Raw genomic sequence first — 14708 nt, 5'->3', positions numbered from 1 at the left:
AAATCTTTCGCATTTCCGACACCTCCACTTGCCTTTTGAAATCATTATTGTTATCTTGTGAAAAGTTGTATCCATATATTATAAATAAAAGGCTACTCAATGTGTATTTTCCAACGGATACCCATAAATGTTTGAGTTGTCGTACAGTATTCATTGATCATGTTGGTTGAGCAGTACATCTTTTAGGTCATAAATAGTCGCACAAGCACTGGAAGGTGTGTTTGTCTTTTATTTCGTGAACCAGCAACAACCAAACCGACGATTCCTTCATAAACCTGGAGATCCGCCCTCGAACATAGAAAATTGTAGTCGGTGAGGCAGACGAAGACAGCTACACGACCAACAATGGCGAATCATGGGTATATTGTCTACACATAGTCTACATGTTCAGCAAAATCCGTCTCTTTCATGCATTTTTTGCGATTTGTTTTTGTGTACTATATAATGTAATTTAAATATCGGTCGTTGCAATGTCCGCATTCATTTCAGTCGAATATCCACCGACGAAGTTGGGCGAAAACTTAGTCAATCACTCCTGGAGGACATCAACCGAATGCGCAGTGAATTCGCACAATGCAACATGATCAGTAATTTTGTTAGTATGAAACTAGTAGTAGTTGTCTATAAACATAAGCCATGTGTACGTATGATCAATACAACACCATATTTGCTGCAAACAGACTATATCCGATTTCGTAAATTATATTAAAAGCAACGCACCAAGCCAGACTGTGAGCGTCGTCAGCCCATATTTCATGGTATATCGGTTGTATTTTATGTTGCTTTTCATTATTGATTTAGTCCAATTGATTTGTATGTTAACGTTGGTGTTAGCAATGTTTCTTTCGGTTTGCAGACTATATTACGCCGTTTGCCATACTTCAGTGGATTTCAAGACGGAAAACCTTATTGGGTTAACGGTAATCACTGCAGAGACCTTATGACAAATGAAAATGTAAGCAAACAAACCTATAGTGCAATATTACAGCGTGACAGTGGTAACAACATTTTTTTGATCTATTTGCAGATATTGATTCCTACACTCTGGCAGTCTGAAAAGCATTGGGTTTTATACGTGATGGATTTACGCAAAAAACAACTATGGTGTTACAATTCGTTGGAAGTTGACAGTGGTTTACGGCTAGACATTTCCCATCTCGTAAGATTCCATCTATATGAGTATCGTGTAGTGTACTGGGGTCATGAATTTACTTTCGGTCGCATTATTCTCAGATCGGTTTCCTGTAAACACCCCAAATTTTGCTCATCCATTCTCAAATAACCCTCCTCGTATAGTGCCAACCCTGTCAGGTCAGTGTAGGAGTCAAAGCCCGAGTCAGTTTCAGAAAATCACCATTTTACCCATTTTCATTAGGAAAATTACCATTTTACCCCTAGGTCATCCCAGACCCCAGTCAGTCGGAGTCAACCAAGCTCATTGGTCAGTTCAAGACAATTAGAATATCAGTCATCTCAAGCTCATTTGAGCTCACAATGAACAGACCATTTCCATTTCTGACCATTCCTGTCAAGATGGGATCATTTCTTCAGAAATGAGCTTATTTCTCACTCAAATCCAAACCAATTGTCTCTGAGTCAGTCATTCATAGTCAGTCATACTCCCCATAGTCTAACTTGAGCTCACCACGAGTTTGAGTGCTCCAGTTTCAGTTCAAAACCATTTTCAAATGTCTAGGAGCCCATTTTAGTCCATTTTAGCTCTTTCAGCTGAAATTAAGTTGAGTTCAGTCAATTGAGCTAGTGTTCAAGCTTTGATTTTAGTTCATGTCAGTATCACTGACCTTTGTTCTAGCTCAAACATAGCTCAGGTTCGTAATTCACTTCGCTCCAGTGATCATTTCGTACCATTTCTCTAAAAATGGCAACTTTTCTTGAAAATTCAGTCGGAAAGGTCAGTTGAGTCAGTGCCTGGTCAGTTCATTTGAGTTCTGAAACTCTAAAACCCAGCTCAATCTAGCTCATCTCAGTTCAATCCAGCTCGAACCCCAATTTTCAGTGTCACTCTGACCCAGTAGAGTCCCAAAAACCATTTCTTGAGCTATTTTGCAAATTTTCTCAATTTTAATGTTTTTTAAAACTGATACAAGTGTCAATCGGGGTCTGACATCCAAAATTCTTCATTCAGGATCTGCATTTCGCATAGCATTTCATGTCATTTCATATCATTTCTCAGCATTTCATAACATTTCATTTCATTTTCGAAGTCCAGAACTCACGTTTTATAAATTTCAATCCAGATCGAGTTTTAAAAGCTTTTAGAAATCAATTTCAAACCCTGGGTTTCCAAAATTGACATTTTACCCCCAAGAGTCTAAATTTGGAAATATTTTCTCAAGAAAAATAATCTGGATTTATTTCAAACTCAATTTTTTTGAATTCTACACTGCATTTGCTTCGCAACGGGGTATTGAACTTCAAAATCTGAGCTCATTTCAAAAACTGCCAAAAATAGCTCGTTTCGGTTGGAAGCATTTTCTCGAGAAAAACAATCTGGATTTCTTTCAAAATTACATTTTTAAATTCTACTCTGGATTTGCTTCGCAACGGGGTATTGAACTTCAAAATCCGAGCTTGTTTAAAAAACTGCCAAAAATAGCTCGTTTCGTCTAGAAACTTTCTGAAAAGACTATTTTACCCCTCTAATCTTCAAAATGAATTTCAAAATTGAAATTTGGACCCGCTCTGAGATGGCCCATTCATTTGCGCTTCTATTTTATTTAAAAAAAAAAAAAAAGATGCTTCTTTTTATTTGTTTATTTTTGTTTTTATTGATTTTTATTTTAGAGAGGTGGGACCCACAAGGTGGTAGCCCAAACCTCCAGCCCCTCTTTTTCTCTATTTCCTTTCTCTCCTCCTCTCCTTTCCCTTTCCTCCTTCCTTTCTTTCCTTCTTTCTTTCTTTTCTTTCTTTCTTCTTCCTTTTTCTTTTCTTTCTTTCTTTCTTTATTTCCTCCTTTCTTTCCTCTCCTAGCCACTCACGTATGGGATTTTCCAGCTTCCTTCTCTTCCTCTTTCCCTCTCCTTTCTTTCTTTCTTTCCTTTCCCTTCTTCCCCTCTTCTTTCCTTTTCTTTCCCTTCCTTCTTTCCCCTTTCTTCCTTACTTCCTTTCCATCTTTTTCAAAGCAAAAGCTGCGGCCATAGCCATTCACGTATGGCTTATTAGATAACAATGAAAACTTAGGTTTTGATAAGAAATCAAAACCTAAGTTCAATACAAAAAAAAAAAAAAAAGAAAGAGACGGATGGAATTTTTCAACTAACGTCTCTCTCTCTCTCTCTCTCTCTCTCTCTCTCTCTCTCTCTCTCTCTCTCTCTCTCTCTCTCTCTCTCTCTCTCTCTCTCTTTTGGCTGCAGCTATCCTTGGCTGCAACTCCCAGCCATTGAAGCCACCTCCAGAGTTCCTTCCTCCAGCCAACAGCCGGCCTCCACTTTGAAGCACCATCAACGTCTTCACCTCCAGCCCAGCCAGCTTCACCAGGGATCCACAGCAGCTTTTTCTTCAGCCACCACAGCAACCAGCAACCTCCAGCCAACAGCAAGAACACCCAGCCATCCACTTTCAACAGCCACTCCAGCACAACTGAAGCCCACCTTCAAACTTGTGGCGGCAACCTCCTCCATCACGCCATCTCCACGGCTACCTTTTGGTCCCCAAGCCACAACACTATTTCCTTCAACGTATGACCAGAAGGCCCCTCCTTGGTGTAATCCCTCCAGTGGATGCAGTCATACACCACCAGTTGTGGCCCCCAGCCTCTGCAACTTTGAAGCCTCTCCGGTTGGTGCCTATTAACACTCCTTCAAATAAAACTCAGCCAAATCCTAAGGTAAGACCCCTTTGCTTGGTAGATTTTTAATATTTGCATTATTTTGCCATGCTTCTTTCTATGCGATTTTTCCCTTTTGTCGCATCTTGACATGAGCACTCCAAGATTTATCTTCATGAGGGTGATGTGCAGTTAAGCTCGATCGGATCCAAGAGTATATAAAGAGTTTCTTCCATGGTCGTGAATAAAAAAAAAAAAACACATATCACATGTGTAGGCTATGTGAAGGGTGAGATCCATCCATTACATGAATTGGATCTTTCCTTTGAGAGCCAACAACAAAATTGATCATACCCCTGTCATTTATCTTTTTATTTTTGTTATCATGTAGTTTTTATGTTGTATTTAGAAAAAAAAAAATTCAATTTCATAAGCATTTAATGTAGTTTTATTGATATTTAATTTAGGTTTGATTTATGCATCATGTCCAATTATGATCTTATGTGTAATTTCCTATTAAAAAATCCAAAAAAATGCATAGTAGTCTTAGTCATATGTTTTTGTTTTACTGCCAAAAATTTGATTCAATTCGAGTTTTGGAACCCTATCAAACAAATCAAACCCTAAATCGGGTTTTCTGTCATCCAGAAATTTCAATTCCTGCTTTAGCAGACAAGAACCTCCGACACCACCCTTGTGGGAGATTCAAATCGTCCTTCAAAAATCATAGTAGATTTATGATTGAATCTACTAATGATCTGGAAATTTTGAGGTTTTTCCAGTCAGCTTTGACCTCTTTAAAAAATCAGATTTCTCAGACCCCTGGGAAAATCTCGATTTTCTTTGTCAGGATATAGACAGATCTTAATGCACCGATTCCTCCAAATCTGTAGTTCGTCTGCAAAAACTTTAAACATGAAAGTTGTTCCTAACATGATTTCCTATCATTTCCCAAAATTTGGGAATTTTTGGATCTGTTTCATTATTTCTCCCGGATTTTCTCTTTCTGTCTAACAGATTCCAATGTAAAGAAATTCCAGAGATTTAGGTCTCTTATAACAGTGTGACCTTTTCCAAACCGTAACCCGAATTCCAATAGTGTCAAAATATAAAATTTTCCTACGTTTGTCAGGGACATTTTCCCACAATTTCAGCCATTTTACCATCTGTCTGCTATTTTTACCACATTTTCTACCGAAACCTGTATGTTTCCTTCATTTACTAGAGTCGCCGGATTCCGATCCGATTTGCCGGAGTGATACAGCTCCGACCATAGGTCAAAACCAGAAAGTGTAAAAGGAAAAAATCTTTGCCTTACTGTCCTCTGTCATCTCATAAAATTTGGGAGATTTTTATGGAAGTTTGATATCCTAAATCCCCTTTAGAATCAATATTTTAGGCAAAAATCATGAAATTTAGGGTTTTTATTTGAATTTTCATATTTAAAAATACAAAAAAATTATATTTTCGAGCTTCATTCTGTTTTTAGGGTTATTTTAGGTGTCCATGCCAAATTTGGTTTAATTCCAAGTTCATTTGCTCTATGTGTTAGTTTATCTTTAAATTCAGAAGCGAAAATCAAGCGAAAATCAGGTTAAATTTTATATTTATGATATTTTCGCCATTTTAGGGTTTTTATCATGTACATAAGCATGTAGAATCATATTAGGGTTAATTTCAATGTCATTTTCATTTCATATTTTTCAATTTTACAAAATTTATTTCAGAAAACCTTGGTTTCAAGGCCATAGTCTTGTTATCGGGGGTATTTTGGTCATTTTGACCTAAATTTCGAAATTTCAATTTCTAATTCTCTAAAATTTCATGAATATCATCATATTTTATCATATTATGCTTGATTTATTTCATTTGATTTTCAAAATTCCAAAATTTATAAAAATTCTTTCAAAAAACCCTAATTTCAAGGTCATCAGGGGTATTTTGGTCATTTTGACCCCAACTTCGAATTTTCAAGTTTATTTTCAAAATTTATTCATTATTTATTATGTTTATATCAAAGGGGGTATGAATTTGGGTTTATATCTGAATAATATCCGATAATTCTCCATATTTTCGGATAAATTCAGAAAAACCTACATTTTTGTGCTAATTTTATTTTTCAGTTTTGCAGGAACATTCAAGAAGAAGACTTAGCTTTTATTTTTTATTTCAATTAAATGTAACCTCAAATGTAATAATTTGGAATAAGAGTTACTTTTCTGCTTAGAATAGGGTTGCATTGCATATAGTTTAATTTATACAAATTTCAATATGTGATGTATGATTCATGCACATTATTTCAAATTCACTATGGTTTACACGAATGGCACGTGCACAAGCTCTTATGGAGTTTATAAACTCGGTGGGATTCGTATTTATGGCCATAGTCAGAATACGAAGAAAACCAAGATTTATGATCTTTATATCAGCCACATTCAGCCTACACTCTTAGGCTAACTTCAAAAATGCACTGCATTTCTCAAAGTTTCAAAAGGATTTCCCAATTCCTCAATGAAATTCCCTTTTCAAATTCATATTCATTCATTCATATCATTCAAATTGCATTATTTTCAAACTCATTTTCCAATTTCAATTTCAGAAAATTCAATTTTCTCAAGAATTTCCAAGTCTTTGTCAGGATCTGATTTTCTCAAAATCCTAAGTTTTCAAATGACATTTCAAAGCATTTCCCAAGTTCAAATCAAGATTTTCCTATGTTTTCGAATTCTCAAATTTCAAAATCCCAAGTTTTCAGAAATTCATTTTCTCATATTTTCCAGTTTTCTTGAGAATTCATTTTCCATTTCAAAAGTCATTTTCCAATAAATTTCTTAGATTTTCTCAAGATTCTCAAATCCATTTTCTCATAAAAGCAATTCCAAGTTTCCAATCTCAAAACCAATTTTCTCAGATTTTCAAGTTTTCCTGAGAAATCACTTTTCAATGCAAATTTCTGATTTCCCATGAAATTCAATGATTTTCCCAAAAACTCCAATTTCAAGCACTTTTCCAATCATTTTCCAAATGTATTTCAATTTTCTAAAGCAAACATCATATTTTCTCAAACTTGCATTTTTTAAAAATTCCATAGCACAAGCCTCATTCTTTGTGCATTCTAGGAAAAATAGAGCATAATTTAGATATTTGAGTCGAGTTAAAGCACATAATTGGTCCTTGGTTTAATTACCCCTGGTAAAGGCGCCAGGAACGGTTGAACCTCGTACCGACAGGCGGATCCCATTCTACGGAATTTTCCCGCAAATTTTCAAAACGGAGGCGAGTAAATTTTCAAAAATCATTTTCAAAACTTTGGTCGAGTTTGACTCGCGAAATTCGTTTCTCTCTCGCAAGGGAGGGGAACAATTTTGCGATGATAACAGGTTTGGCGACCGAGATGGGACCTGTCTTCGCCTGATCAAGTATGTGCTTTAACTTAGCTCAATTATCAAAATTAGGCTCTATGGAATGTCATCTTTTAATTTCTGATATCATGTGAACCTAGGAGCCTAGACTTGAACCCAGCTGACATGGATTGCATATAGACTAGGCATGGTTTGGTAGGACCATATTGAGGAGAATTATGCATGCTCACATAGACTTAGGTCTGAAATACAACACTCCTTAATCTAGGACTGGTATGAAAACAATGTTTGCTTCTTCAAAAGTTTTCAAAATTCTATCTCTTTAGGACTTAGAGCCCTCTGTTTGCCTGCATGTGATCATATTTCAAAAACCACCCCACCTATGTCTACCCGGTCTTCACGTTGCTGGGCTCTCTTCCAGAACCATAGTTTGGGACAGAGCCTCACAACTGGGCCACTTATTTGGGCTAACGCCCCCCTGCCACGTACCAAGGGCCATAGTCCAACGTATATCGGCAGGCGCTCAAGGAGTTGGGAAAACACAAGCCTAGACCCGGAGATGAGTTTTATGCCACGTACATCGAGCCTCGGCTCGAGTATATCGGCATAGCATGATTGGACACAGTTGATCTGAGCCTAGAGTCAGGATTAGGGTCCTAAAGCTCTTTCAAAATTAATGCATTTAGAGTCCGCTTCTTAGGGAATGCTGTATGTGCATAATTGTTTATAATTGAATGTATGATAGTCACTTTCGCCTTATTTTCTCATATTTTTTTCAATTTTTCCAAAATACTGAACAATTTTTCAAAATACCTCATTTTTCATCTTTTATGAAATATCTCCTTTTTCTCAAAAACCCTGGACAATTTTTCCAAATTATCTACCTTTTCTTCAAAACTCCAGGAGATTTTCCATTCTTTCGTTCCTCTGGACTTCGAATTTCCATCTTTCATTTTATCTTGCCTGTAATTTTCAAATTTCTTGTATTTTTCCAAAGTCTAATTCCAGTCTTATTGTCTTTCAGTCCAATGGCATCCAGTCAGCTCGATTCTGTTTTTCCTGAGGGTCACATCTCCTACGAGGTGCGACAAAGTCTTCCTGAGCATCGATCTCTTAGCACCGGACCATTCTCCCCCCGGTGGTACTATGTCTGGTTCAAAAACTTCTCTCGTATGTTTCCGGACCACTTGAGCGATTGCGGGTTGGAATTGGCATCTGCAGTGGGAAAGTTGACAGTCAACGGCAATCTGATTCATGCACTGGCAGAGCGGTGGAATCCGCGCACTTGCACGTTCTGGTTCCCGTGGGGCGAGATGACATTACTGATGGATAAATTTTCAGAGATTATGGGACTGCCTGAGCCAGCCGGTCATCCTAGAGATTCATTAGAGCAGCAATTTCTAATCAATGTCAAGGGTCTGGATCCCAAAGATGTCGTGGCTCGCATGACAGGGTGTAAGTCTTGGCCATTGATTAAAGAAAACGGGAATGAGTATGTGAGCCTGATCGAGATCTACCGACAGCATGGAAAATTTGCAGAAGTCAACTCGCTGTCCAGAACAACTCGAGAGAGAATTCAGCATGCGATGGTTCTATGTACTGTGGGACTTGCTTTCTTTCCAGATGGACAGAATTAAGTGGATGTCAGAATAGTTCAACTTCTAAGAAGATGGGGAAGTCGACAGACCAACCGTCTTTCGATAGCCATGGCCGCGCTTGCTTTTCTATATAGAGGACTGACCCGCTTCACGCTTGGAGAGTCCATCTTAGGCGAGGGATGTACCTATGCTCTTCAGTCTTTGTTCCTTCAGCATGTGCCGACCAGAGCTAGTTCGTTCAGATACAACGGCAAGGAACTTCTTCCAGTTGCGCGCTACCGATTCATGATCAATTATCTGTAGGAAGAAGAAGAGGTGTGGGACTATTTTGATCGAGAATTATCACCTCCCAGATACACCTATGCATATGGCAAGAGATTCAAGCTGCTTGGTCCATTCTTCTGTGTCTACTATCATCCAGAGCGGTGTGTTCGACAGTTTTCTCAGAGACAGAAGCACATAGAGATGCGGCTGCTATAAGGAGTCGTGCCAGAGTTCAACCTTGCATCAGCGCAGTGGTCCAGAACATACCATTCTGCCAGATATGACTGAGATTCTTTCATCATTCTCACTCTTTTCCTCGATCCACGTGTCTCTGCTGATCATTGAGAGTAGTGGTAGACTGTCTATATGCTCTCTCTTTCTCAAGTCCACTATTGGTGCAATCATTTTTTTTTTCTTCAATAAAAAAAAAATTCCTTCAACTTTCATTCTATCATGGTTTGACGACCTCGCCTAGGTGACAAGGCATATTTGCAGTTGTTCGTTCTCTTTGCAAAGAATGACAACACAATTGTCGTGACTCCAGCGGCGACCCAATCCCTAGTAATGGGATGTTCTTTTAATTATCTACCAAATTCTTATCAAATATTCTTCTTATATTCATTTCTATCATGAATCTTCATCATCAAAATTTGATTATCCATCTTATTCTGTAGAGAGCATCAGTATTCCCAAGTGGTTCAGATCAGATCAAGCAAAAAGACACCACTGTATCAGGGCATCAGTGATTTTAGAAGCAAGCAAGAAGAAATGGATTCTCCAAGATCTACCAGAAGACAGAGTCTGAATAATAGGGATGACATTGATCCTGCTACATATCAGATGTTCAAGAAAATGATGATTAGGATGATGTCTGAGCAGGCTGAAGACAGTCTCAGAAAGGCTCCCATCAAGGAGAAGACATTTGTCTCCTTCTCTCAGAATATCACTGGCAAGAGCAACAAGTGATTCGGCGCGTGTCTGCTCGTTATTTTATTCTCGTCGATGTCCTCTATCATCATGAATTCATTTCTAAATATGCCAGATGCCTAGATGAAGATGAAGCCAAAGAAGTCGTGTGGGAAGTACACTAAGGCATTTGTGGTGGTTATGTCGGCTACTAAACTCTTATCAAGCAAATCATCCAGGCAGAATATTATTGGAAGACTATGTAGCAAGATTGCTACCATTTTGTGAAGAAGTGTGCTCTATGCCAGATACATGCACCTTTTATTCATTCGCCAACAACATATTTGCAAACCGCCGTCTCTCAATGGCTATTTTCTATGTAGGACTTTGATGTTGTGGGCCCCATCACTCCTTCTGCTTCAAACGGCTACCAATATTTTCTTGCTGCAACAGAATATTTCATTAAATGGGTCGAAGCTATCACCTTACACACAGTAGAAGGTCAACATGTGGTCTCATTCATCCACAAGAATATCCTTTGTCATTTCGGCATACCACACGATATTGTGTCGGACAATGGCAGTCATTTCAAGAATGAGAGAATGAGGACATTTTGCGTGAAGTTCAGAATTCATCATCATTTCTCCGCTCATTATTATCCTCAAGGAAATAGCCAAGCAGAGGCCACCAATAAGATTTTGATTCGAATCCTGGAGCGAACTTTGGAAACAGGTCGTGACTGGCATGAGAAGATTCATGATGCATTGTGGGTGTATCGAACCACCATTCGAACTCCAATTAATGCTACTTCGTCCGAACTTGTCTACGGAACTGAAGTAGTGCTGCCTCTACATGTTCAGAAACCTGCCTTGAAGTTCGCATCACTGCTGGAGTTACCGCTTGATCAGTATTAGCAGCAGCGACTGGTACAACTTGATTTGCTCAATGAAAGAAGACTCAGAGCAGCAGAGCATGCTCAATCATATCGTCAGAGGATAGCCAGACAATATGCAAAAATTGTCATTGAAAGGAAATTCTGAGTCAATGATCTAGTACTCAGATCCATGGCTTATCTCCAGCATCACCGTCTGGGTGGCAAATGGTCGCCGAATTGGGAAGGTCCCTATGTTGTTGAGGAAGCATTACTCTGCAATTCATATCTGCTCATCAATGCCGATGGTGTGGAATTATTAGACCCCATCAATGATCAACATTTGAAAATTTTCTATACTTAAATCCTCTATTCCATCCTTTGTAATTCCTCAATATATTTTCCTCAATAATGGTCAAATCCTTCTTTCCCAGTTACACTGGGGCATTATTTTGAAAATTGTCTTCAAAATGTTCTGTATGCAGGCAGGATCAAACAAATCTTTCATTTTGCACACATGTGCATCCATTTACATCATTTTGCATTCATTTGCATACGTTTGCATTCATTTGCATTTGCATGCATACATTTGCATTCATTTGCATTTGCATGCATTCATTCGCATTCATTTGCATCCATATGTACCATTTTCATTTTCCCCTTCAGGTTAAGGGATAAACCTGAGTTTCCCCTTCAGGTTAAGGGATAAACCTGAACTACCCATTCAGGATAATGGATAAATCCTGAGACCCCGACAGTTGTCTAAGTCGTCGTGAGGGTGAAGACTGAAAATCTTCTATCAAAATCAATTAGTAAATTCTCAAAAATCCAGTGTTCGTGCTGGTAAATTTTCAAAAAAAAATCCAGTGTTCGTGCTGGTAAGATTTTCAAAATCCAGTGTTCGTGCTGGTAAAATTTTCTAAATCCAGTGTTCGTGCTGGTAAATTTTCAAAAAAAAAAAAATCCAGTGTTCGTGCTGGTAAGATTTTCAAAATCCAGTGTTCGTGCTGGAAAAATTTTCTAAATCCAATGTTCGTGCTGGTAAGATTTTCAAAAACCAGTGTTTGTGCTGGTAAATTTTCAAAATCCAGTGTTTGTGCTGGTAATTCTTCCAAAAACAGTATTCGTACTGATCCATTTTCAAAATCCAGTACTTATACTGGTTCATTTCCAAAATCCAGTATTCAGGCTGGTACATCTTTCAAAATCCAATTGTTATTGGTCGGACTTTCAAAATCCAATTTTTATTGGTCAAACTTTCAAAATCTGGTTTACTGGTTAATGTTTTCAAACCTAATCCACGCTAGTCTAGTTTTCCTTCAGGATTCGAGTTCCGACTCGAATTTCCTTTCCTTCTAACCGGTCTAGTTTTCCTTTGGGATTCGAGTTCCGACTCGAATTTTCTTTCCTTCTAATCAGTCTAGTTTTCCTTCAAGATTCGAGTTCCGACTCGAATTTCCTTTCCTTCTAATTGATCTACTTTTCCTTCAGGATTCGAGTTCCGACTCGAATTTCTTTTCCTTCCACAATGGATATAGTTTTCCTTCAAAGATTCGAGTTCCGACCCGAGTTTTCTTTTCCTTCTGAATCGATCTAGAAAATTAGAGTTCTGACTTGAATTTTCTTCCCAATCCAATTCGATTGGCTTTTCTTTAAAGGTTTGAACTCCTACTCAAACTTTTCTACAATTTAGTAATTGGTCTAGAAGATCCAAGTTCCGACTTGAATTTTTCTTTCAAAACCCAATTCATTTAGTTTTTCCTTGAAGATTTGAATTCTGATTCAAATCTTCCCTTAAAACCCAGTTTAGCACCTGGTCCATTCAAAGCTCACAAGTTGAATCCTTACTTCTTAGACTGTGATCCCTAGGTTAAATTCCTATGGAATTGATAGTTCTTAGGCTGAATCCCTATTGAACCCATGACGTTCCCAGTGAACCAATGTCGTTCTTAGGTTGAATTCCTATTGAACACATTTTTTTTTAGTATGCCAATTCTCAATTTTGACTTCCAGGTCATCCAAATTCCAATTTTCTAATTCCCAATTCTCTATTTCAACCTTCGGGTCACTCAATTTCTAATTTTGACCTTCGGGTCATTCAAATTCTCATTTTCGACCTTCGGGTTATTCAATCCTTCAATCTCAACCTTTGATTTCCCATTTCGACTCCCAATTTCGACCTTCGGGTCATGTAATTCTCAAATCTTGACCTTCGAGTCATCCAATTTGATCAATCAGGCCTCTAGGCCATCCACTCTATCAGATTCTCAATTCAAGCCTTCGGGTTATGATCTTACCAACATCAATCATTCTCCTGCCTTCAGTTTACAACTTTGTCAATATCTATCACTTTCCAAGCCTTCGGGTTACAATTTCATTAATGTCAATCATTTTTAAATCAACAAAATCCTGCTTTCGAGCTGGTCGGTCAACAAATCCTGCTTTCGAGCTGGTCGGTCAACAAATCCTGCTTTCGAGCTGGTCGGTCAATAAATTCTGCTTTCGAGCTTGTTAGTCAAAACAAAACCCAACTTTCAAGTTGATCTTTCACTGAGTCTTTTCAGGACTCAATTTGGTCATGGATGTATCAATTAGACCTCAAGCAATTTCTTTCACCAAGGATTTCAAGAAAATCTTGCCAATTTGTCATTAAATATTTGTTGATTTCAAAATTTTTATTGCACAAAAACATTACCTCAGAATACCTTCAGTATTGTTTCCGAAAGGTCAAAGCTTTTGTGAAAAAGGATTCAAAATTCAAATTCTTTCTATTGGCCAACCAAAAGGATGAAGAATAAATCCTCGATATGGCCAGCAAAGGAAATTCAATATTGTTGCAAAGCCATAAGTGATCGGTATTGATCGCAGTCAATGGCACATTTTTAAAGATCATTCTTGGAAAATAAAGCAGTCGAAATATCCTGGGTGATACAGAAAAATCCATTCAATCCCTACATCTCCTCAATCACCTAAAGCTGCAATTAAATATCTGCAAAAGGGATCTCTCAACTGTCGTCAAGATGAAGGCGAATTAGGCGAGTAGACCCCCGGGGCCAAAGAAGATTCGAATCATCTCCAAGATGACGGAGTTTGTGACGGATCCTTCCAGGGAAAGTTCAGAGCACCGTCAAGATGAAGGCAACTGCGATGGGCCTCCCGACAAACCCTAAAGGATATTTAATTTCTGCTATCATCAAGAGATTTCCAACCAAAGAGCCAATAACCGTCAATATAATCCCTGAGAGAAAAGAAGGATCGGAGCATCTCTGAGATGAAGGAGTTTGTGACGTACCCTTCTCAAAAAAAAAAAAAAGAGAAAAGTCAGAACATCTCCAAAATGAAGGATGATGTAATCCCCAAAAAGCCCAAGAAAGCTCTAATTCTGCCAATAAAGAAAAAAAAAAGTGGGCAGAAAGATCATCATGAGAAAAGAATCCCAGGATATCAGACTGCCAAATTTGCCAAAGAATCTTCTTTAATTTTGTGAAATTCTATTATCAATATTCTTTCACCAATTGCTCTCACAATATCAAGAATACTCTCTTTTCCGCTCATGTCAAGGAAATTGATAGCTTCCTTGAAAGAAAGCCAATTGCAAGCAATTTGAATTCGAATCTTGATTCTACGGAGTTAAGCCCAGTCGGAGGTAATACTTCAGGTAGAAAAGAGGAAAGATTTTCATACCAATATACATCAATTTCAAGCATTTTGAATCAACAAACAATTTTTAACATTTTGGCAATATTTTCTTACTATCTTGACATGAAGTGAAGAGCTCGATGTCTATCTTGACACATCTTGATATCACCTTTTACCTCCTTGAGAGAGTAACCTTTATCATCTTTCGCGTTGTTGAAAGAATCGCCTTACTCCTTTGGATCGCCTTATCGTCTTTCGCGTTGTTGAAAGAATCGCCTTGC

The sequence above is a fragment of the Nuphar pumila genome, chromosome 15, assembly GCF_984573655.1.
Source record: "Nuphar pumila chromosome 15, dmNupPumi1.hap1.1, whole genome shotgun sequence".
In the NCBI taxonomy this organism is placed as follows: Eukaryota; Viridiplantae; Streptophyta; class Magnoliopsida; order Nymphaeales; family Nymphaeaceae; genus Nuphar; species Nuphar pumila.
The sequence above is the reverse complement of the archived record's forward strand: the minus strand, read 5'-3'. Positions refer to the sequence as shown.